We start from the raw sequence: 24,299 nt of genomic DNA, 5'->3' as shown, positions 1-24,299 counted from the left end.
AATTATTCCACTTGTCATTCTTTTTCAAAGCAACCATTTCAGAATTAACATATGTACAGGTATCAGTGGGAAGCAGCATTATGAGGATTTGGATACAGGCTATTTGCCCTTTCTCCACAGATCCCACCTCACTGGGCAGAGCGGGGCACAAGCCTCTTCCCTCACCCCCACACCACACCATCCTTCCTCTCCTCACTCCCTCTTTCTTTCCTTCTGCCAGTGTCTTAATGAACTCCCAGCACGAGTCATTCCTGTCCTAGGTACTGCGGACACAGTCACGCATAACACAGATGTGGTCAAGCTACTTACTGGGAGAAGGTAGATAACAAACAAGGGTACAAACAAATAAACCAAGATATGTTGTTAGTGCTCTAAGGAATTAATTGGCCTGGCCTGTGTGGAGATGACTTTGAATGGAGGTCCAAGGAATGGCGAGGATCTAGTTGTGTGCAGAGCTTAGGGAAGGGTCTTCTAGGGGGCAAGACAGCAGGGTGAAGACTCTGAAGGGGGAAAGAGCTCAGCTGATCCTAGGAGAGGAGGTGGCCAGGGCCCGGGAGCCTGTGAGCCCCCAAGGTGAAGCGTGGTTTAACTTGGGCAGCTCTGGCCGTGAGTACAGAGGGCAGAGGGTGGAAGGAGAGGCAAAGAAAGGGGCCTGGGTAGGACAGAGGCCCTTTTTTTTTGTCCCCATTGGCTCACATTTGTCTGAGCCCTCAAACTGGTTCCTAGTTCCTCCTTCCTCCCATTCATCTTTCTAAAGTCTGCAAGTGGTCACATCCCCCTGTTCAGCCCCTCTTCAGCTCTTCATCACTTACCTGATAGTCACAACTCCTTAGCAAGGAGGACATATCACTCATGAGTTCGTCCCTCCTATCATCCCAGCCTCATCTCCCACCAGCACTGCCTTTATGACCACATCTTCCAGAATGTTCCTGCTCTCTCCCTTTGTCATGCTGTGGCACATGCTGTTCCATCTGCCTGGAATGTCTTCTCACCTTCTTCCCTCGGCCCATTCATGGGAGAACACTGTCCCTCATCATCCTCTGAGAGGTCTTCTGGGACTCCCAGCCCCCCAGGCCCAAGCTCCCCCACATCGATTTCTTCCTCTTCTGAGCTCTCATAGAGCCAATAACCTCCCACAGTCCTTATCTTATGGTATTACAATGATTTGTTTTCTCTGACAAATGATAAGAATACAGAAAAGTACAAAGTCATATAGATTAATATTTTATATACATATACTAATATACATAGGACTTGTTGACTTGTTTCTCGCACACTCGGCTGCAAGCTCCTACATGGCAGTGATTCTTACTCATCTGTTGAACCTGACACCCTCGTTCAATGTCTGTCACACAATAGTTGCTAATACATAGTTGATGAATGGATGATTTCTTACAATGCTCAGACTAAGCAGAAGACTGACTGTATCCTTGGTTTCCCCAGTTAAGGGTGGAATGGTGTCACCTCCCCCGCATTTTTAGGTTGAAGTCCTAACCCCTAGTACCTCAGAATGTGACCTTACTTGGACACAGCACTGTTGCAGATGTGATTAGTTAAGACAAGGTCATGCTGGAGTGAAGTGGGCCCAGAATCTAATATGACTGATGTCCTTCATAGAAAGGGGAAGTTTGGACATTGAGATAGATGTGCACAGAGGGAAGACCATGGGAAGAGACAGACAGAGAAGATGGCCATTTAAAAGCCAAGGAGAGACGCCTGGAACAGGTCCTTCCTTCATGGCCTTCAGAAGCAACTGACCTTGCCAACCTCTTGATTTCAGATTTCTAGCCTCCAGAACAATGTGAGACAGATACATTTCTGCTCTTTAGGCACCCAGCTTGTGCTTGGCTATGGTAGCCCCAGGAAATTAAGAGTTCCCTTTTGCTTCACCCCTACTCCCACCTCATCAGTGGTTCTATCAGCTCTGTCTCCAAAATAGATCCCCAATCCACTCAGGTCTCTCCATTCCAAGGCTAGGTCACCATCATCTCTCACCCAGATTACTGAGATAGCTTCTTACCCAGGATCTGCTTCCCTGCTTCCCTCTCTATAGGCTGTTCTCCCCCACAAGCCAGGTGATGTTGCCCCTACCCCCATACCCCCACTTACCACCACTCCCCCATGGTTTCCCAAGGCCTGTAGAGCGAAGTCTAAGCCCTTAACAGATCCCACAAATGACCTCCTTCGTCTGGCCCTGCCTCCTTTAATCTCATCTTGTACCCCTTTCTCACTCACCGTGTCCTGGACACACCTGACTTCAGGACTGTCCACCCCCTCGGGACCTTGTTTGTCCCTTTGGTACGTTTATTTTCAGATCTTGGTGTGACTGACCACTACATAACAGGGCTCGGCTCAAATGCATTCCCACTCACACGGAACCTTACCAAGAGGTATTTTTAACTAAGAAGCCCAACCCCTCCCCGCTCATCCCATCTTACCCACCTTTGTGGTGTTTTCTGCCCCTAAATTTCCCATTTGAATATAATGGTCTGGTAACTTCAGTTTACACGTGTATTGACAGCCTTCCTGCACTGGAGCTGAGCTCCATGAGAACACGGCCCTGGCCTGTCTCGTTCTGTTTGGATGCCCAGAGTCTGGCATGTAGCTGGATCAATGAATGAAGTTGTGCCAGCTAACCCAAGGGTCCTGAAGGAAAAGAGATCTCGAAAAAATGTTGTTCAGTCAGCCCAGGTCATTAGGGAGAGAGAGCCGGGGCAATGAAGAGTACAGAAACGTGACCATCAGTCATATCTGTGGCCAGACTTGGATGACAATGACCCACCATTTAGCCCATGGTCCAGCCATATCCTCCAGCCAACTCACTCTTTTCAGGAAGAAATAATGATCAAGAAAATTCCATATCACTGAAAGCAGTAGGGAGTGGGGGTGTGCTTTATCAGCTCCTATATTATCACCTACCTTCCTTTTGCTCAGTTACAAAGAGCTCATTGTAGCTGGGACTTTCTGATAACAAGGGATCGTTTCCTAATTACTATATGCTCTATTTCAGGTTCAGCAGAAAAGAAAACTAAAAAGCTCCATTTCACTCCAGGTTCAAGTGAGTCAATCTTTCAATCAATCAAGTATTAATTAAGCTATGCCAGGAAATAGAGGGGAGGTAGAAGACATCCTCACTCTACTCAAAGATGATCCCAGGGAAATAATTAGAAAATAATTTAAGAACAATGAAAAGAGTTTAAAAAGGTTTTCATTTGGGCTTTCTCTGGCTTTCTGTGACAGAATGCCTGGAATCGCTAGCCCCTTTATTCCCCTTTGCTCTTTCTCTTCCCTCTTTCCTTCTTTTTCTCTCCTCATTTTTAATTACATTGCCTCCGAAGGGTCCGTGTTGTACACTCATAATTAGTTTCTTTCAGTCACCCCTTAGGATTAGACATCCTGTCTCTCTGATTCTCTGAAAATTCCAACAGTGCTAAATGTGATTGAATATCATATCTGCAGCCTGTTAGCAGGTGGACAAATTCCTCTTATTTACGGCCTTGAGATCATAAGGAAATTTTCCGATTTTCCTACCCCTAAACTAGAAAACGTCCAGGGAAGAACTTGGCCTCCTCTGCTCACTGTTGTGGAGTCTGGGCAGCATTCACTTAAGCATTTTGAGTTTAGAATTTCTCTTCTGTAGACAGAGATATTAGCACATTTCTCAGAGGGTTAGGCGTTTTTTATCCACTGTGCCACATCATTTTCTCCTCAATACCTAGCACAGTGCCTGGTTGAAAGTGGGTTGGCAAGTAGTACTTGGGGGGGGGGATGAATGAGCTAATGAGTAAATGAATGCCTTGCTGGGAGCAATAAGAGATGATGTGCACCAAGCATGTAACCTAAGTGCATTTCACACAGCGGGCACCTTAAAGATTTTATTTATTTATTTGAGAAAGCGAGAGAGAGAGAGAGAGAGAGGGAGAGAGAGAGGGAGAGAGAGAGCACAGCAGAGGCAGAGGGAGAAGCAGGCTCCCTGATGAGCAGGGAGCCTGATGCGGGGCTCGATCCCAGGATCCTGGGATCATGACCTGGGCTAAAGGCAGATGCTTAACCGACTAAACCAACAAGGTGCCCCTGTTCTAATCAGAGTTTTATCAATTTTTCCCCCAACTGGTTTAAGAAGTGAGTTAGCCAACTCCTAAGGAATCAGGGCAGATGCGTTTGCCTTCCTCCTGCTTTCTCGTTAACTTAATTTCTGTTCTTTTCCAGCTGCATCTCCTTCTTTCAGCCCTTCTGACCTCCAGGATCTAGTTTCTCAGGGGTGCCTTGTTTTGTCCGCTACGATCAACTTTCTCCTCTCCGTTCAGCTAGAATGCTCACTTGTTTTCTTTGGCCTCTTTTGACACAGATACTTCAGGAGGCCAAAGCCTCGAAACAGAGGGTTGGCAAAATGTCTTATCACCTTTCACAGACACAGGGAATAATCTGCCCAATCAAAAAGTCACCATTTGTTGCATCCTAAGCACCGAAACTCTGCGTGTGTAGTCAAGGCTTTATAAACGTGGCCTCGTTCAACAGCTCGGAAGGTGGTCTTTTTTATCCCCATTACACAGAGGAGTAAACTGAGTCTATCAGCAATTAAGTAATTTTCCTGAGGCTGCAGAACTACTAAAGTCAGAAGAGGTTTGACTCTGGTCTGATCTGAGTTCGAGGATCCTGACGTGACCTCTATGCTCGCTACATAGCGGCCACGCTCAGGAAGCTGACGACTCCATCTCTGGACCTTCTCTTCTCAGATGATGTGGGGTGTTGACCACATCCATCACCCATCAGACATCTGAAAGCCTGCCACACCCTAGGGATACACTCTTGACTGATGAAGGTGTCCTCTGTGACCTCAAGGAGCTCCCATTTTAATAGGACCAAAAATGTAAGAAGAGAAATACAATATCACATATGACAGCAGGTATCGGGGACCCAAAGGCGTAAAATCCCTGTGAGTGCCCATGGGCGGTCCAAGAGCTATATCCAACCCATAGGCACTTTTATTCTATTTTATTTTACTACTTTATTTTTTCTCTCCTCTAACTTCATGTAAAATTATCAACTTTTAGCTAGCCCCCAAATTTGGCCACCAACCTAAACTCCTACCTAGCCACAGTCTGCTGGGGCTTTAAAGGGCCTGTGTTCCCTCCTTAACCCTCATCTGACACCTTGTCCCACCCTGCTAGCCTCACCCAGTCCTATCCCCTACCTTGCACCTGCACACATTGAAAGCCTGCAGTCTCCGGGTTACAAACGCCGTGGGGAGTAAGGGACTACATTCCCTATTCTTTGCGCTGTAATTTATGTCGGGGAGAGCAAGGCCGGGGGCTAGAAAGGAGAAATGAGGACGAAAAGCAAAAGGCAAGCTGTACTCTCCAGCCGTAACCTCCACTTTGATTGACTGATCTTGATCTGTGGCTAATCATACAAATAATAAGGATGAAGGATGTCTGCAAGAGGAATGAATGTGGATCAAAATGTCCCGAGCACAATACAAAAGGCTGGCAGAGGGGTGCAGCAGAGAGAATATGAAGCTCGGAGTCAGAGGATCCAGTTCCAGTCCCGGTTCGGTTGTCCTCCAACCCTCTGACCTCAGGCAAACCAGGCAAGCTTTCCCAGCCCTCTCCTCGTGTGAGGAACAAGGCCATTGGCTGTCCCAGATCTCTCTCAAGATTGTTGCGAAGAACAGCAAGACACGAAAGATCACTGAGAAGGGAAAACTGCGATCGAAATGCAAGGTAGTGGTGTTAGAGGATTATGCTGAAGAGCTGAATTAAAGCTAAAATTAGAACCCCAAGCTTAGGGATGCGGCCCTCCACCCTCCAAACCCCCGCCCCCCACCCTGTCCTCTATGAATCACAGTCATTAGGAGCTAGGTTTCCAGTTTGGAGAATTTCTGGGCACACAAACTGACACCAGTCACATTTGTGTTCGCTGCCGGTATATATCTGATCTGACCACATCCTGGTATTCGTGCTAATAAAACGCGTAGCCATGGTTACCGTGAATTACCTGGCTTACAACAGCTCTCATTTTCGCTTTTCAAAACTATTTGGTAAAACATTTTGGAGCCAATTTCTGTGGGTGTGGTGAAGCGCCTAGGTGCCGTTTTATTTTTGGAAAGTGTGAGCTTGGGGTCTGAGGTCATCTTTGTTAGGAGCCCTTGCAGAGGGGCGGTGCCTTCTCTGTGGCTGAGCCGGCCCACGGACACTTAAGTCCTCAAACGTCATCTCCTCTCGGAGGGAAAGAGTGAATTTTGGAAAAGCAAGAAGACAATCAAGTGCTTGTGTGAATGGGGGTCTCCCACACAGGTGGTCATTAAAAAATAGGCCTTAAACTGAAAGTTGCGTCATTCTCTTTAATACTAGAGAACTTCGCGTTCTCACACTTCACAGCCAGACCTGAATGACTGGCTGATTTATTTTTCTTAGTGGTGGTGGAAGAGAATTTTACAGGCTGGAATAGTTGAAAACTAATGGGGTGGCAAAAATATACAATTATGCAACTTAAAAGCAATACAGATATGATTTTCTTTTCTTTTCCATTTCCTCCTTCCATTTGATGTTCACAAAAGTTCAGGGCAATTACAAGCCAAAAGCGACATTACTATAATATTAAGGCTGGAAACATAAAGTCCAATCATAGAGGGAATAAGCAGAAATACTCTCATTCCAATCATAACTCACCCCTGCGCAATGCACAGTGTGGAATATTTCAGACTCGCCAGGCTTTGGGCCACACGCTCCGGCCCGGAGGGCGGGGTGTGCAGAGGAGTTCATGCTCCTGGAAGATGGACCCTCACTTCCTGTCTGCATGGGTTTTCATCTGCCTCACTAATGTCACATGGAGAGTTCTGTGGTTTTTTTTTTTTTAAACAGTTTTGATTGTCGGTGAATGCGGAGGACATAGGAGTCTGCAAACAGCACCCTCTTCTTTTGACAGAGTTGACATTGTTTCGGTCTCATCAAATGCGGCTTAGGTGTTTTTGTGCAGATAGATTGTTATTCCTAAACTCCTGTTATAGAGAAATTCTGGAACTGACGGTGGCTTCACCCCACCCCTAACCTTCTCCGTTTGCCTGCCCTTGCCCCCAAATGTCTTCCTCTTGGCCCCTGGAATGCCCTTCCCAAAGGAGGCTACAGGTACTGCAAACATGCGATTTGGGAGTAAGGGTCCAAGAAACTGCTTAAGCTGGGGATTGTCCAGGGGGCAGGGAGGCGTGGATACTACTATACACACACACACACACACACACACACACACACACACACACACACCCCTCTTCCCTCAACCCCCCTTCTTGCTCCTCCCCACCCACCACCTCTGCTCCATCCTTGCCTGGAGACCTCAGAGCTTTCAGGAAGACCCCCTAGAAAACACATGGGGCGTCTGGAAGTGCAGGGATGGTGGGCGAGGCCGTGGAGCTGAGCTCTCCATGGGTGGCCCGGGGGCTGGGCTGCTTTCAGGCTCTGCACCAGCTTTTAAGCTTTATCTCCCATAAGCAGCCCAGAATACATTTTTTTTTTTTTTTTAACTCAGACCAACTCAGTATCAGGGTCTTGAAGAAGTAGGACATTGTGTGGAAACACTTTGATACAGCAAAGGGCCTGAGGGTGTGGTCTTGTCTCTGCTGGTAAGAAGGGACTGGGCTTTGACTTTTGTCTGGTTTTATTTGTTTATGCTCCTGTAGGTTTTCATAGGAGCTGAATTCTTGGCAGAAAGACAGGCTGAGAGCGGTGAGTGGAGGGGAAGTCACACTTGTGACTTAGTGTGCATCCTTGGGAGGTAATTCAGTCACTTTGGGCCTCAGTTTCTCCATCTCTAAAATGGGGGAAAATCCAGACAAATACTCAAGAAAATGATAATATGTGTTGCCTCGATGGAAGGACACTGGGGACAGGCTGGAAGAGTGCCTTTTCTCTCATTCCTCTGGTACTGAAGGTTTGATCGCATGAACATACCTTCTGAAGGAAACAAATAGCTAATAGTCATCACCTGCCTCACAGGGTCCTTAGGTCAAAACAGACAATGTATGTGAGCGTGCTCCTAGGCTGTTGGGAACTGTACAAATATTTACAGTCATAATCGGTATCATTCCAGGCAGATGTTGGGACATAGCAAAAAACACCACACCTCAATTCTGCCAGGTAGTCAAAGTGGCCTGAAATTCTTGGGACATTGGCTCCCATGCCGGGAGGTCTTCCCACCTCCACCCCACCCTGGATGGATGGACCCCCACCCACCCCACTCGCACCCGGACGGCTCTTTCACCTGGCTGTGCACTGGTGCTGGGCAACCGGGATCCCCTTTCTGCCCAAATGACCCCTGGTTTTCAAGGGCTGGCTGAGCATGTCCGCCCTGCTGAGCAAGTTCTGACAAGCACATTCCATCCTTTGCCAGGAGGCCCTGGGGCCCCGGCTGCTTGGTGGGAGCAGAGGGAATGGTACCTGTATCTGTGACTGCCCTTGGATTGACCCCAGGTGGGGGTGGGGAGGTTTGGATGGAATGTGTGCGAGTCTCCCTTGGGTTGTTTACGGGGTCACCATAATAAAAGCAAGGCTGCGGGCATATTGTTCAGCCTACAGAACTTACAGCAGCTGTTGCCGTCAATAAAATTTGCCATTTGAATTACTTTTCCTGAAGTTGCATATGGATTTCATTTCAAGAAATGTTAGTTAAGTAACCACTATGTGATCAACTTGGTGCTGGGGGGAGCACAGAGGTGTATGGAGGTTCCTACCCTGGGAGAGGTCAGGGACCAGAGACCGTGCAAGTCCCTGCCCCCCCCAACCGCGGGCCCCTCCCTTCACAGTTGGGAAGGTAGTAATCCCACTGACTTCATCCCCACCCCCCCCCCCCCCGCAGCCTCGCTTGCTATGAAAGCCAAACAATAATATGCATAGCTCTTTTATAAACTGAAAATGCTCTTCCAAGTATAATTTTCAAAAATAATAAAGGCAGTTAAGGCTTAAGTAAATAGCAGAAAATGCCAAAGTACACACACCATTAGGAGGGGGAGGGATCAATGCTGGCTTGGGTCTGAAGGGGGGGCCCCTGCACCCTGGAGTCGGAGGCTGAGGTGACTCCTGTGAGGATGGGATGTCCTGGTCACAGGGAGGGTTGGACGGTTGGGTGGGGAAAGAGAAGCTGGGGTGAGCTGGCTAGAAGGGGGAGCAAGAGTGCAGGTGAGAGGCCAGCACATACAGAAACCCCCCCGGGGAAGAGCGGGGGAACGAGGTGGTACAGGCAGGGTTGGTGGGACTGCAGAGGGCTTTGAAGCTGATCATAGGTTCGCTGTAATGGGTGCCAGGGAGGCCCTGAAAGTTGGGGAACAGAGAAGACACAGTAGTGTCAGGGTTTCAGAGGTCACAAGCTCTTAACCTGGTCCCTCTCATCACTGGAGGTGTGCCGTGGCCGGAGCCGGGGATAATGCGGGAGTCAGCCCCCACCCCTGGGCTCGCGGGCAGTCTGCCCTCACCAGCCACGCTCAGTCATCACAAACATTACAATTAAAAAAAAAAAGTTTTATTAATAGCCTACTTTCCTTCTTGCACAAAATCCGATTATGAACTGAAATGAAATATCACCAAACCCATCGGAAAGAAACTGCTATTTATCTCGTGATCCCTTGGGAATTCGGCGGGGCCGGGGGGGGGGGGGGAACCCTAATGCGAGTCTGAGAACTGATGCCCAAATGGGCTTGCATTTATTTATGACTGGGTAAGTCCTATCAAAGACCTTGCACTTAGAGCTCATTTTAATTTCTTAAGGGCTTCTGCAAACATTTCTTTACTCAATCTACAGTAATGTGAGGAGAGGAGGAATTTCTTGCCGTATTTCACAGATGAATGAACTAAGGAGCAGGAATTTGGTCAAAATTTGTTGAAATTGCAAAGCCGGTTAGCGGCCAAGAGCAGACAGGGCTGCAGTCTTCTGGTTTCCCGGTGGGATGTTGTCTTCACTGCACCAACTCCTACAAAGCCACGAGAGAGGAGCAAACGATGGCAACCTGTCCCTTCTGCAGTTTACTTTCTCAGACTCTCTGAGATTTGTGGTCCCTCTCTCGCTTTGGGACCTCCACAAGTTTCTGTCCCTGGAACCCCCAGCCCTCCCCCAATCCCACTCCAGCCACTACCACCGAATCTTCTGGTTTCTATTCATTGAAGTCTCAGAGAAATATGGTTCCCCTTGGGAAGACTTCCATGACCTCATGAAGGTGAGAGCCCCCGCCCTGCACCCCTCACTGTCCTCATACTGCTAAGCATAGCCCCTACCTGCTTTTGGCTAATTATTGATTTAATCATCTTTCTTCCTTTCTAGACAGAATCTGGGCATCTGGGACATGTTTGCTCTTAGAAAATATTTGCTGAATTAATGAATGGACATTTTTATAGGTGAGAAAACAGACTCACTGAAGTTAAACACCCAAGGTCTCATAGATGATTAAGGATGATGTGGTAATTCTTCTTCCCCCAAATATCCACGGCGTGTTCCTCTCTGCCATGCTGTTTTCTGGGTTCACACACAACACTGTGGTCAGACGGAAGAAGATACTTGGAAGAAAATCCACCAACTGGATTTTCCATAGTCTGGGTCTGGAGAACGCTTTCAACCTGAGCTCAGAGTGTGCTTACATACCAGATGCTCCTGGGCATTCCAGAGTATCTGCAGACTCTGCAGGCCTCTTTTGGTGACTGGCTATTTCCGAATCTCCAGCTGGGCTATCAGTGCCAAGAAACTGAGATGACAGCAGTGAGAGCTTGCTTCCAAAGATCGTTGGGCCAGATGGAGATTGCACTTGACCTCAGAGGGTGCCATATTGGACCTTGTGACCTACCACCGTGTTCTTGAAATGCCCTGGTTAGGTGTCTTTCTGACACACTTTGGTGTTCATGTATCATTTCGTTTGGTAATTTCTGGTTGCCAAGCCGACTGACTAGAGAGTATGCGTGTGTGTAGCACCCACTACGTACATCACTGTTATTCCTGCAAAAGGCTCTCCCTGTTTCTTCCTCGAGGGAGTGACTCCCCTTGCTAGCTCTTTCCTTCCTTCCCTGAGCCTGCGTTGTTGACACAATTGGGGCCAAGAACCACCATCTCCACTCCGCAGGACTGCAGCAGACAATTCAATTCAGTGCACGTATGTTCAGTAGCCACCCTGTGCATGAGGACCTTCTCTCCTTTCTAGGCTTTTCCAGGTAAGGCTGCCTCCTAAGAAGCAGAAACCTGCTAACTTCCTGGAGAAGGAATTCCAAGCTGAACTAAAGATGTAGACCGTGAACTCCAGGAATTTTTTTTTTGTTGGGGAAATGGAGGAGCACAGAAGAAGAACCACGAAGCAGGACTAGTTAAGTGTCCGAAGGGAAAGGCAAACAAGTGGTTATGGAGGGAGCCGCAAGGAGGAAGCTGTTAATTCCATGAGAGATCCAGGCAAGGCTTGAAGGAAGGTGTGATTGGGGTTGGCATCTGCAGGGAGAGCAGGATGATTAAATGCAGTGAGGATGGGGATAAAGGCATTCCAGCTACTGGAGAAAGCACAGCTGGCTCAGAGAAAGAATCCAATCAAGGTGGCTGGGATTCGGAGCCTTCCAACCTCCTGCTGTTACCATGGCAACACGCAAACAACTCGCTCCAGCCCCGCCCTCCCTTAGCACGTCTCCCAGCCCGGGGCTCTAACCCTGCCAGTCCAGTGAGCCGCTTGGCTCAGGGCCCCAGGGCGAGGGTCCCTCCGGGTTGGGGCCTGAGGAGGAGGAGGCCTGCGGCAGGGAAACTTTCTCTCCTGTCCCAGGCCTCCTCGCCTATTATGACTTGAAGGCCCGAGGGCAGGGCTGGGAGTGGCTGGTGATGTGCTGGGCCCAAGGCCCTTCAGAGGGTGTTTTCCATGTTCGCCCTTAAAGGCAGATTATTGTGTAAGAAAACTTGAGGAGGCTAGTGAGTTTCAGCCTCCTCTCCCCACTCCAGCCACACTTTATTCCTCTCTATATTCTTAAATGTGGTACTAATCCCGATTTCAAATCCGGGGTCACAAGGGTAACCAAAGCCGGTTCCAGTTGGCACAAGTTCAAAGGGATCTCTCTCTCTACACACACACACACACACACACACACACACACACACACCCTCAGTAGTTAGCCCACCCATGTAGCAATACTGATAATGTTTAGCACAAGGTCTGTGAAACCAAATGAAGTGTTTGCCCAAGAGGGGCAAATCCTACGTCAGAGGCTGCCAACTGGAAGCCGACGAGATAGATGTGACCAGTGACCAGCGGCCAGATTGTGTTTGATCTGTGGCTTTCTAGTTCCACAGCACATCGTCCCCATCCCCCACATCTCCTGCGGTACTCTTTTAGGGACACTGGCTGGGGGGGGGTTGTCGAAGCTTGCCCCCTCCTCCATTCACTAGCTGCCTGACCTCAGAAAGTTCTGTTTCCTCAACAGTAAAATGAAGGTAAGAAGAGACGTGGGGCATCACAGGACTGCTGTGGAAATCAGATGAGCTAAATAATCTGTATAATGTGGCAAAACCATGCCTGGCACAAAGTAGTTGTTCGATAAATGTTAGCTTCGTGCACCAGGCCCCCAGGGCGTACGGGCTTGTGAGCCCTGCAACGATTCGACGACGGTGAGGAGCTCAAGGGCGCGCAGGGACGCGGAGGCGACATGCTTAGCGTGGAAAGAGGCCTCTTGTTACTTCTGGCAGAGTCATGGAGGAATGCTCTGGCCTGGGGAACCGTAGCAAAGATGGGCCTGTGTGAAGCCCCTAGAGCTAGGGGTGAGAGAAGAAGTATTTGGGGGCCTGGGGGCTTTGTCCAGAATCATGGTTTATAGAGAGATCACCATAGTTGAAAATTCCGTCCCCCCTCTCCTGCCTCCCTTCCCTGACGAGGAGGAGATTACCGGGTATGTCAGGTACAGATGCTGTGCCAGACCCACGGTCCCACTCGATCTGTAAGCTACTGGAGAGTTTCCCTCCAGGAATCCCCCTTGCTTCGTGTTGCACACAGTAGATGCTCAACCCTGAGCCCTGCTATCTTATATGCGCTTTGTAGAGGCCTCTGCTGGGCCAGGTCATGGGTGGTATAACAGGCTGGGCTGCAGCAGGTGGAGGGGTCCAGGACCCCCCTGTGCAGAATAAGAAGGTCTTGTAAAGCGTTGTGCTTTCACACTTGGGGTGGAGCCCAAAGCAGCAGTTTATGGCTTAGGCGAGTAGATCAGAGCCTGGAGAGCCGGCTGACCAGGGAATGAAGTGGGTATCGGGGATGTTGACAGTGGCACAGTTCAGAACCTGGGTGGTGGCCCTGGTGAGCAGAGATCCCGGGACAGACTCTCATCCCAGGGAAGAGGCTGTTTCTCATAGCCACGCACGAGAGGGGCAGGATTTGCTCCCAGGTGCTTACAGCTTTCTAGGCGGAAGGTGGGATCTGTGCCTGCTTGCTGTTTGGTTTTGTTTTTTAAATTCTCCATGGCTTTGGGGCGCCTGGGTGGCTCAGTCATTAAGGGTCTGCCTTCGGCTCAGGTCATGATCCCGGGGTCCTGGGATCGAGCCCCGCATTGGGCTCCCTGCTCAGCGGGGAGCCTGCTTCTCCCTCTCCCACTCCCCCTGCTTGTGTTCCCTCTTCCACTGTGTCTCTGTCAAATAAATAAATAAAATCTTTTAAAAAAATAAATTCCCCAGGGCTTCTAGCATCGTGTCAAGCACACACCAAGTTTTTAAGAAACGTGTATGGAAATGTAGCTGGAGTCACACTGGGGCAGCTTCTGCACTTTAGAGCGAGGCCTCCAGGCCTCCTAAGGATTTTTACAATTCTCCTTTTGCAAACAGGAGCCGGAGGTGACTGACCGAAGGCTAGTGACGGCAGCCAGATTGCGCGGATGATCCCTGGTACAGAGGAGCAAGAATTACCAGCTGGGGAGACAGAGCTTCCCATGAAGCTACTGCTCCTTGTACCTGGGGCTGAGGTGAATCGCCTCAGACACAGCACAGCCATCAGCTGGGAGGCACTGAAGCAACAATACAATCTTGAGATGGATGGAGAAATTATGGTTTTACAAAGTGGTTTGCCAGTTCATTTCATTTCTTCCTTAGGACCCCATGCAACCCTAGAGCCTCCTGACCAGGGCATGCCAAGATCTCTTCATAATGCCCTTTGCATGACCTCCCGCCCCTCTCCCCCTCTCTTGCCTTCTTTCCCTTCTTCTCTGCTCTTCCCATGGACACGGAGCCTGTGTGGATGCAGAGAGAACCACAAAAGCCATTCTAGGCCTTTCCTCATTTTCCCCTGGCCCCTGGGCCATATTTGAATTGAGAAAGTCTACGAGTTGGAATGTAGGCCCAAGGTATTGGAGTCACACAAGTGTGACAGGGGCTGGAAATTCCTCCTGCAGAAGCACATGTGTCTATTAGCCTGTGTTCAATGAGCAGCTACCGTGTGCCAGGCCCCACGCACTGGGAATGTAATCACCAAGTGGTGCTGCCAAAGGGTGATGGGGGAGAGTCAAATCTTACCAAAGGTCACAAAAGTTTACACATAAACTAATACACTTAGATTTTATCTCCTCTGGGAAGTCTGTCTCCCGGAGCTGGGCTAAGTGGTCTTCCTCTGGTCCCGGGGTCCCTGTTGTGACACCTCTCATAGCATCTCTTACACTGTGTTATAACCACCTCTTTATCCATCTGCCGAAATAGACCGTGAGCTCCTGATTCATTATTGGCAGGAAAACTGCAGAGTTCCTTTGTAGGAGAGGCTAATGGATAATACTCTGGAGCCATAGGAAGAGCACTCAGCTCTTGGGAGAGAGCTCAGTTTTCTCATCTGTAAAATGGGCCTAAGAGTTGAGCTGTCCTGACCACTGAGCGAGAGGAAGTCGGTGATGTGCTTCCCACAATGTCCAGCACGATACAGACCAGGCTCCAGAGACAGTGCGGTCGTTAACTAAACTATACCAAGAAGAATTTATAATTTATCCAGATATTTTCTTTCTCAAGCATCCAAATAACTTCATTTCTAGGACAACAAGGAGCAGGATTTTCTATCCCTCATTGAAGCATAAGATCAAAGGCCACAAATAAAAGCCTAGGGATGGGAAAGTATGCTTACTTAATATGCATATTACCATCAAGAAAGGACGCTGATAAAAATGTGGGAAAACGGAAAAACAGTTTGGCAGTTCCTCAGAATGTTGAACATAAAATAACCAGATGATCCAGCAATTCCACTCCTGGGAATGTACCCCAAACAACTGAAAACAGGTACTCAAACAAATCCTTGTACATGCTTGTTCACAACAGCCAAAAGACAGAAGCAACCCAAATGTCTCTCAACAGATGAATAAACTGATGTCTACACACGATGGAATATTATTCAGCCACGAAAAAGCACGAAGCACCAACACAGGCTACAACGTGGATGAATCTGGAAAACACGTTAAGTGAAAGAAGCCAAAAACAAAAGGCCGCATACTGTAGGATTCCTTTTATATGAAATATCTAGAATCTATATATCTATAGACATAGGATGCAGGTTTGTGGTTGCCAGGGGTTGGGAAGAGGGAGTAACAGGGAGTAACTGTTTAATGGGCATGGGGTTTTATTTTGGAATGATGGAAACGTTCTGGAACTAGATAGAGGTGGTGGTTGCACAACATCACAAATGTACTAAGTGCCATTGAATTGTTCACTTTAAAATAGTTAAGTTCAGGGCATCTGGGTGCCTCAGTAGGTTAAACGTCTAACTCTTGATTTCGGTTCTAGTCATGATCTCAGGGTCTTGAAATGGAGCCCTGCATTGGGCTCCATGCTCAGTGTGGAGTCTGCTTAAGATTCTCTCCCTCCCTCTCCCTCTGCCCCTGCCCTCACTTGCGTGCACTCAGTCTCTCTCTCTCTCTCTCTCTCAAAAAAAAGTTAAGTCTATGTAATGTGAACTTTACCTTCCAAAAGAAAGTGGGAAGAGATAATGCAAAATTTCTTGAAAGCTAATAGATGGTAAATGGAAAAAAATGGTATAGTTCCTATTAGTAATTAAGAAAATGGCATTGATTGTTCTCTTTAGTGTATATTTATTCATTCATTACAATACCAAATGTTGAATGACTACATATTTCAATGGTTTAAGTATTCGTTATTGAAGGAATGCTATTTTTTAAACCACTGAAAACTTATTCCTGGAAAATGTGTCAGGGACATCAGACCTCCTTCCTCATGTGGCACATGCTCTGTGACCGTGTCCCCTTCCTTTATCCCAGAGAGGGTGGGGGAGATGCAGTGTCTCTGTCTGGAAGTGAGATATTCTTCCCGTGGCCAGCTGTGAAAATCTGTGCCACTCGTCCATTGCAAACACAGTAAAAAGCAGCTTTTCCTCAGAGGGGTCAATAATATCCTCGTGCGAATCTACCAAGGGCACGGTAGTTGGAAATCACCAAGTCTCTTGAGACCACTCGGCACATCATTGCCTTTTTTCTGAACCAGAGAAGGCGTTGGGCCAAATCTCCCCGCAGGGCAGGAACTGAGTTTCTTGTTTGGAAGCCAGGAGAGCTTGGAGCAGGTCATGTCTGGATGGTGTGGTGTGCAAATGGGGTCCCCTCTCCCAGAGGCAGTTTCATTATGGGATAGTGTGGGTCACCCAGGCAATGGGCCTGGAGGTTTTAATCTAAACCACTGGCGTGCAGGGCTGGCTATTGCTACTCAGCAGATGGTGGGCCTTGGGCAGGAGGGAAAGTTTCAGGTCACGAGTGGAAGGTAGAGAGAGAGGGGAGGGTGTAAACCTCAGTCATTTATAAGAAACAGGCTTGACAGATGGGGAGAGTCTGCAGGGCTGGCCTTAAAAGTGGTGTGTTTCCTTTCAGCTTTGCCACTTTTCTGTCCCATAACATTGAGTAAACAATTGTGATGTGCTCATAAAGCAACCTGGCGGGTGGGGCAGGGGGCTGTCAGATTGCATGCCTCAAATTCTTAGCACCACTGTTCAACAAATGGCTATTGAGAGCCTAGCATGCACACTAAAAATGTGAGGGAACCAACAAAGGTTGGCTGAACATTTGTTCTCTCCCAGTCCCAAATCATCGGGAAGGTGACTTTGCCCTCTGTTAGTGCCTGGGGGATTTTAGGTCACTGTGCATGGATGGCCTGATGGAGTCTCTAGGCTAGGGCCAGGGCTTTTCAAGCTGAAGGGCTTCTGAAAGCCCATACTTTGTCCCCCTGGTGGAGCTGCAGAAGGTGCTAGAATTAGGAAACCATGACCAGAAGGACAGAGACTCAGGACCTCACTTGGGTCAGGGAGAGAAAAGCAAGCTCCTGACTTGCATTGAAGCATTCTCTTCTCTGTTTACGGTGGCCACAGTCACATGTCATGCGGGTTAAGACACAGCATGTCCACTGTGTGTCATTCTGTCCCCTTAACACTACAGCTAATGGAACTTCGGAGTTTCCACTGCTTCTTCCACTGACCTTAACCCCCAGCCTCTGCACCTACCTCTAAACCTGTGTCCTATGTTCTCAGGACAATTTGAAGACTAAAAGTATTTTAACATGTAACTATCTTTATTGCTGTTATATTTTTTCCCTCTCTTCTGCCAATTTTCTTTTATGACTTGCTTGGAAAACTAAAGAAGTTGTTGATGGGCTTTCCTTAAGCCTATCCAGCTTTGAAATCAGGGGTGTATTTGAGGAGAATAAAAGTCAATTGAAAAACATCCTAGAGGGAAGAAATTGTAGACAGTTAAGAGCAAAGGCAAGTCTGCGATGGCTTACAAGAAACAATCTGCAATTTTGACCGAGAAATACAGCAACGATTAGGTTTTCTTTCATTTCTTAGCAACAAGCTCCATGGAGCAGCTTGCTTACAATCGTAGGAGCAAATCTCTTGCCAGGGGCCGGGATTTGGTTTGGACACTGCCATGGCCCTTTGGGAGTTGCCCCGAGAAAGAAATGTCGTGTTTGTGTGAGGTTCCTTTTGGAACTCAGCTATGTTGGGGCCCGCTCACGTCCCCAGGTGGTGCTCTGCTCAGATTGCTCAGGCCAATGTGGGTGGAAAAGTCAGAAACCTGAGCTGTTCTGTGGCCCTGGGGATTGCCCTTCAAAGAACTGGCTGTTGATTTTCCTCTTGCTGCATGGAGAGGGAAAAAAAGTCTATCTGCCACTGTTTTCTCTCTCTTACAGTGCCTGTGATGATGAGTCTCCTGAGCTCCTATTATTCACCCAGAGCCTTTCTCATGGAATAGTAAAGTGTGAATCAGTATTTGATGTTTAATGCTGACCTGCCTACTGGTCTTGAAACTATCTTCATGACAAGTTTAATAAAACACTAAAGGGGTTTCGGTTAATTAAGGCACCCAGTGCTATCTCCCTTTTTGAGGGGTATTTGGGAATTTTTATTTTTTTAAGATTTTATTTGAGAGAGAGAGAGGGAAGAGGGGCAGAGGAGGAGGGAGAGGAAGAGAATCAATCTCAAGCAGACTCCATGCTGAGCACAGAGGCTGACACTGGGCTCAGTCTCACGACCCTGAGATCATGACCTGAGCCAAAACCAAGAGTCGGACGCTTAACCGACTGAACCACCCATGTGCCCCGGTATTTGGAAATTTTTGAGAAATTTAAGGACAGAAGTTGAGGAAACAGAAAGGATGGGTGTGGTATGGAGACTGCGTTAAAGAGGAGACCTGCCCTCTACTCTGGAAGATCTGCTCCTGGTTTTCCCTGGAGGCCAGTCGGGGAAGGCTCAGCCTTCAAGTGCGGCCTTTTCATTTTACATTGCTGCCAGCGTCTGAGTGCCTGTGTGTGTCCTCGTGCACGACGTACAGAAGGTCCAGGTGATAGAAACCCTGCTATTCCTGAGTGGAGAGAGACAGAGCTTGGGTTCTGGTCCGCCCCGCTTCATCAGCTGCTGAGCCGGGAACACACTTCACCTCTCTGAACATGAGTTCATTCATCTGTGAAGTGAGGGGTGGGGCTGGCTCATTTCTAAGTGTTTTTCCACTTGAAGTCTTTGAGCCTGTGGTTATTTCCTTTTGCTCATCAACAGCCAGCCCTTCTCAGAAGTCTGTTTAGTCGAAAGCTTGGATGTTGGCATCAAATTTGAGCTTCACAGGGGTTGGACCATGTCAGGCTTCCTTGGTTGGGACAGAAGAAGACCACAGATCCACTCAAGCCATCACCTGATGCTCAGATTCAGGGCCAATGCTGGTTTAACCAGCACCTTGGTGACCATCAGGAAAAAAAGCATCCCCTCTGAGTGGACTCAGTGCAACTGGGGTTGGGTCCACGGCCTGACAAATGGAATCCTGGCTGCTTTCAGCCACGAGCTCCCAGGAGTCCTCGTGCTGTGCAAGAACTGCATAAACATTAGTAAAGCGCTCACTTCTTTGGGCTCTGGCTACTGGAGGTAAGGAGTAAAAGAAGTGGCCGGAATAGATGCATGCCATTGGTATGACGGAAGGAGACTTTTATGATACAGTTAAAAAGCTGCAAGTCTGGGCCTACAATACTCCCCAGATCCTACACGTACACAGTCTGTCTAGTTGGTAGCGTCAAGAGGGAAGATTAGTAATAATAATAAAACAACTTACGTTTTTATAGAAACTTGCGGTTTATGGAGCACAGTAAATGTATCTTTCTTTTTCAATTTGGTTCTGATTCTAACTATTGCCCTGGAGAGTAACAATTATCCCCATTTTTTTTTAAAGATTTTTATTTATTTCTTTGAGAGAGAGAGATCGAGAGAGAGCACGAGCATGGGGAGGGGCAGAGGGAGAAGCAGGCTCTCACTGAGCAGGGAGGCAAATGCAGGGCTCGATCCCAGGACTCCTGGGATCATGACCTGAGCCAAAGACAGACGCTTAGCCAACTGAGCCATGCAGATGCCCCCAGTTATCCCCATTTTACATGTAAGGGAGATGAAGCTGAGAGATTCAAAGACTTGTCCAAGGAAAGCTAATAAGTGGTCAAGGCCAGAATTGAACCCATGTGTGTCTAGTTCCAAGTTCAAGGTTTTTTCCTTCCATGCTGGGTCACATAATTTCCTGATCTGGGCCATGGCAGCCAGACCTAAAGTACTATTCTATCAGGGTTTAGAATTCATCTGAGAAAGTCATCCTTCTTTTTCTAATGATGGTAGGACTCTCCCATACAATTACTAGACTTGGGGTATGAGTTCTGGAGAGGTCTTGGCAGATCTTAGAGTTGAACTAAAGTATGCATTTCTTATATGGTGAAGTGATTTCTAGGGATTCATTTGTTTGGTTAAATGCATCTGTATTGCCTGTGTGCCATTAACACAAGATACTCTCCAACATTTTAGGTATCTCGCAAGGCATCCTGGGAAGGCCTTGGAAGTCTAGAGAGAGTCACCTGGAGTCACCATATGGAATGAAAATAATATCTCTAGGCCAATCACTATTGGCCAAATCCAAGACTCTTCAGTGTTAACAAGGTCTCACTGATAGTGTTATTAACAGGCTCCCTTAGCCACCTTCAACACTGCTTTTATGCACAACATTTGGGATAGTTAAGTTACCCCCATTACTTGCAGTTCTTCCAACGTGCCCTTGACTTTGCATATACCCTTTCCTCTGCCTGAAATACCCTCTCCCTAATCATTTCCTAATCATTTCCAACACCTTGCTCATCCATCATTCCTGCAGTGTTGACTTCCAGATAATTCCTAGGGGAGTTTATTACTCTCTCCTTTGGATCATTTCAGTATCCCATAGCTACTGCAACTATAATGTGTATTATTCTTTTTTTAAAAAGGGTTTATTTCTTTATTTGAGAGAGAGAGAATGGGAGGAGAGGCAGAGGGAGAGAGAGAATCCTGAAGCAGACTCCCTGCTGAGCATGGAGCCCAATGTGGGGCTCCATCCCAGGACCCTGAGATCATGACATGAGCCAAAATCAAGAGCCAGCCACTTAACTGACTGAGCCACCCAGGCACCCCAACTATAACGTGTATTATTCTGAACTATAGTTTGTTTCTGTATCTTGTGTCATTTATCAGATTGTGGGTCCTCAAAAGCAGAAATGATCTCATTATCTTTGGATTCCAAGGACCTGGCATGCTGCCTGGCACACAGTAGGTATAGTAAGTATTGTATGAATGGATGAAGTCAGTAACTTAGCTTTTTGAGTGTTTATTATTCTCTTGAGTTTAGCATTCATAGAAAAGGGCAGAAGTCATTCTCTCTTTATTCTACCGGCTAAATATTGACAAAATATGGAGGCTGGAGAAACATTTGTTTTGTCCTGTATTTCTTTCCTAGATTGTATCTTGGGTGGGACTGGGGAGCCAGAATTTCAGAGGAAATGAAGGACTCAATCAGATTTCCCTGCACAGCTGCCTTGCTAGCCCAGCACTGGGCAAAGGGGAGGCACATCAGAGTAGGAGATTGATGGTAAGACCCTTGCTAAATTCTTTGGAACTTGACAAATGACACATCAGTGGTACTTTTCAGACCTGTTCCTTATAACTCAAGGCTCTCCCATTATTCATCCGGACTTCAAAATGAGGGTTCCTTAAAATTAGCTTCAGATTCTTACAAACTTTAGCTGAGTGAATGAAATGCAACCGCTTTCAAGGAAGGTGCTTCTGAGGAAGGAGTGATCTTCTCAAGCGCACCATCCCTCCCCTTCCTCACTGAACAGAATACACGGAGCAGTTGGGCAAGGTAGCCAGCATGCTGGCTGCCGGCCGTCTCTGTGAAATTAGGGCAGTGCTCCTGTGGGTTGGTTTCCCTTTCGGTTAGGCAGGACATGTGTTCCTACTAGCTAACGTATATAGTTTATTTAACTCAGTTATTACACAATGTATGCTGGGAAGCTCTTAAACATACTAGGGAAACGGGTCTTTTTGTGTCCTCTACCTTCACGGGTGAGCTAGGGGGCTGGGAGTGGGACCATTTAGAGACTCAAAGAAATTAGGAAGCAATCTGTGTCACAGTAAATCCCCGGGAGGCTCAGAGGCTAGCAGACAGGTTCCCATTCCTGGCTCCAGGCCATATTTTCTTTTCGGCTGGTTTCTTAGCCCTGTTGAAAATTTGGCTTCACTTAAAACAACTGAGAAACATCAGCGACTGAGGTGCTTTGTAGTGGGTCTCAGGCCTTGACTTTTTCAGTAACAAGTAGAATCTCGAAGCTCCTACCGGCAGGCAGCATTGTCAACTGGACTAAGAGAACTCCACCCCAATCCCCCACCCCCAACCCATGTAGACTCAGCCCAGAAGCAGATGTCAACCCGCTGAGAATCCTCGAAAAGAAGGGAAACAAACTAAAACCAGAGTCGTGAAGGACCAAGGATCCTTAAATCTCACTTATCTCTGGGGCTGGTCAATCCTTACAAAGAACGAAAGTGAGCTGGAAGTTCCCTTCCCAACAGAAGGCAACTTAAACCACCCCCCCCCCACACCCCTTAAAATGTACTAAAACACACACACACGCAGCTTAAAATATATTAACACACACACACAGCTTAGGATATGTTAACACAAACACACAGTCTTGAGACTCACCTTTCAGTCCACCGGAGGGCTTCCTGCAGGCGCGGTGGCTCAGGGGTCTCCCGCGCGCGCGGCCCGTCTGACAGCGGCGGGTCCCGGGTGAGGTCAAGGTCCCAGTGCGGAAGCCCGTCCCCCCCGCCCCTCCCCCTCGCGGAGCCAGGTGCCGAGTCGGGGGCTCAGCGGGGGCCGGGCGCCGCGCGTACCTGCCGCTCTCCTGGAGGAAGGCACCCTCTGCGTTCTCTGCCCTCCCTCGGGCCGACGCCTCGCATTTTTGAGGTTTCACTCCAACTCCGTCCTGCTCCTGATGTCAGAGACACAACTTCCTGAATCAGACTCGCCCTCTCTCCCGCCGCCTGGGCTCGGCCCCAGCTCCCCTCCCGGCCCACAGACCGCCGGTGCCCTTGGATTCGGCGCACTCGCCCCGAAGCGCCCTCCTCCGGGTCTTCCCACCCCCCCCCCCCGCCCCCGCCACGCCGGGCTGGTGCCCCACCGGTGCCCGAACACGCCTCCTGCGGGACCCGCGCTCTCCCCGCCCGCCACGCCCGTCGCCAGTCCATTTCACCGACGCACCAAGTTCCCGGGACCTGAGACAATTCCGGGGAAACTCGGCTGAGGTGAAGACAGCCCAGCGTTGCCTAAGAGAGCAGCCTTTTGGCAGGAGAGTGGAAGGCATCTGGGAGGGGGACCACGGGACAGATTGGGTGAAGTCTCCCAAGCCTTATCTGGACGAACAAAACAACCAGCTGCCTTATTCACCCGCTGGATGCCTGGGGGGGGGGGGGGGGGGTGCACACAGTCTTGGTGCCGCTCCCTGAAGGCTGTAAGGAAAACCCTGCACCATCCTGAGCTGTCAGAGCGGAGATGGAGGGGGAAACTGCCTGCACAAAGTTCTCAGAGGTTCTTCCCTGTTATCCTCAGTTGCCCCCCATTCACTTTTTATTCTGATTTCTGTGGGTCCAGTTTGGAGCACCTGGAACTCTAGAAAATGAAAGGGCCTGCACCAGGGTTGGGTGCAGGACTCCAGACAGGAAGCTTCTGATGACCCTTGGCAGGGAGATTGTTCAGTGTCTCCAAGGTTACTGGGGGGCAGCCTAGGGGGGAGGATGATGCCAGGACCTTGCCCTGGAGGGGCCTCTTCAGAGCCATCTGGGCAAGTCCTTCCATGACATAGACCTGGGGTGCTGCCTGCTTGACTATATTTGCCAGGTGCTCAGGGACCAGGTGCCAGGTGCTGAGCAGGGTCTTGCCCTCCTCTGCAGGTGGGAATTAAAATGACTCTTGCAGTCAACTATTTTTTTTTTTTTTTAGAGATTTTATTTATTTATTTGACAGAGAGAGACACAACAAGAGAGGGAACACAAGCAGGGGGAATGGAAGAGGAAGAAGCAGTCTTCCCGCTGAGCAGGGAGCCTGATGTGGGGCTGGATCCCAGGCTTAACGCTTAACGACTGAGCCACCCAGGTGCCCCGCAGTCAACTATTTCGACTGAGGAACAAGAGACCCCTTTCTGTTAGTGCTGGAGAAGCCAAATGGCTCTGAGTTGCAAGGCCAAAGAGAAAACCCAGCCCTTTGGTCAGAAACACCAAAAATGATTAAGGAAAGAAAAAAAAAATGTTTTCTTCCAACGGAAGGAGATTAGATGAGACTCTTTTCCCAGAAATTCAGGTGGAGTGAACTCAGTCTAGATCTGGACAAGAAGGGGGAAAGTGGGTTCTAGAAGCAAGTGGGCTAACAAGTAGTCCCAGCAGAAATGGGAAGATTGGGCTGGTTAGGCTGCTTGGAAGTGTCCAGACTGAGAACCTTCCATCAGTCGATGGGTTTACCATGCTG

The 24,299-nt window shown here is 48.5% G+C and overlaps 1 protein-coding gene across 4 annotated transcripts in view; it reads right to left on the bottom strand.

The window, feature by feature from the left end:
* KIAA0040 (KIAA0040 ortholog) overlaps window positions 1–23,197 on the bottom strand; it is a 35,303-nt gene extending 12,106 nt beyond the window's left edge. Inside the window, exons 1-2 of one of the 4 annotated variants that reach the window (XM_045877404.3) lie at window positions 23,040–23,197; window positions 22,482–22,770 (exon numbers count right to left, since the gene is read on the bottom strand). The gene's annotated coding sequence lies outside the window, so the exon portion shown is untranslated. Of the gene's footprint in view, window positions 1–22,481; window positions 22,869–22,959; window positions 22,978–23,039 lie in introns of those variants that run through there. The other 3 variants (XM_045877406.3, XM_064594284.1, XM_045877405.3) reach the window with 3 other exon arrangements.
* Between the last annotated feature and the right edge of the window lie 1,102 nt (window positions 23,198–24,299).

Source organism: Mirounga angustirostris, unplaced genomic scaffold (genome assembly GCF_029215605.1).
Source record: "Mirounga angustirostris isolate CCGP_5_RB_7025 unplaced genomic scaffold, mMirAng1.0.hap1 SCAF_6, whole genome shotgun sequence".
NCBI lineage: Eukaryota > Metazoa > Chordata > Mammalia > Carnivora > Phocidae > Mirounga > Mirounga angustirostris.
This window is presented reverse-complemented; position numbering and strand designations above follow the sequence as displayed.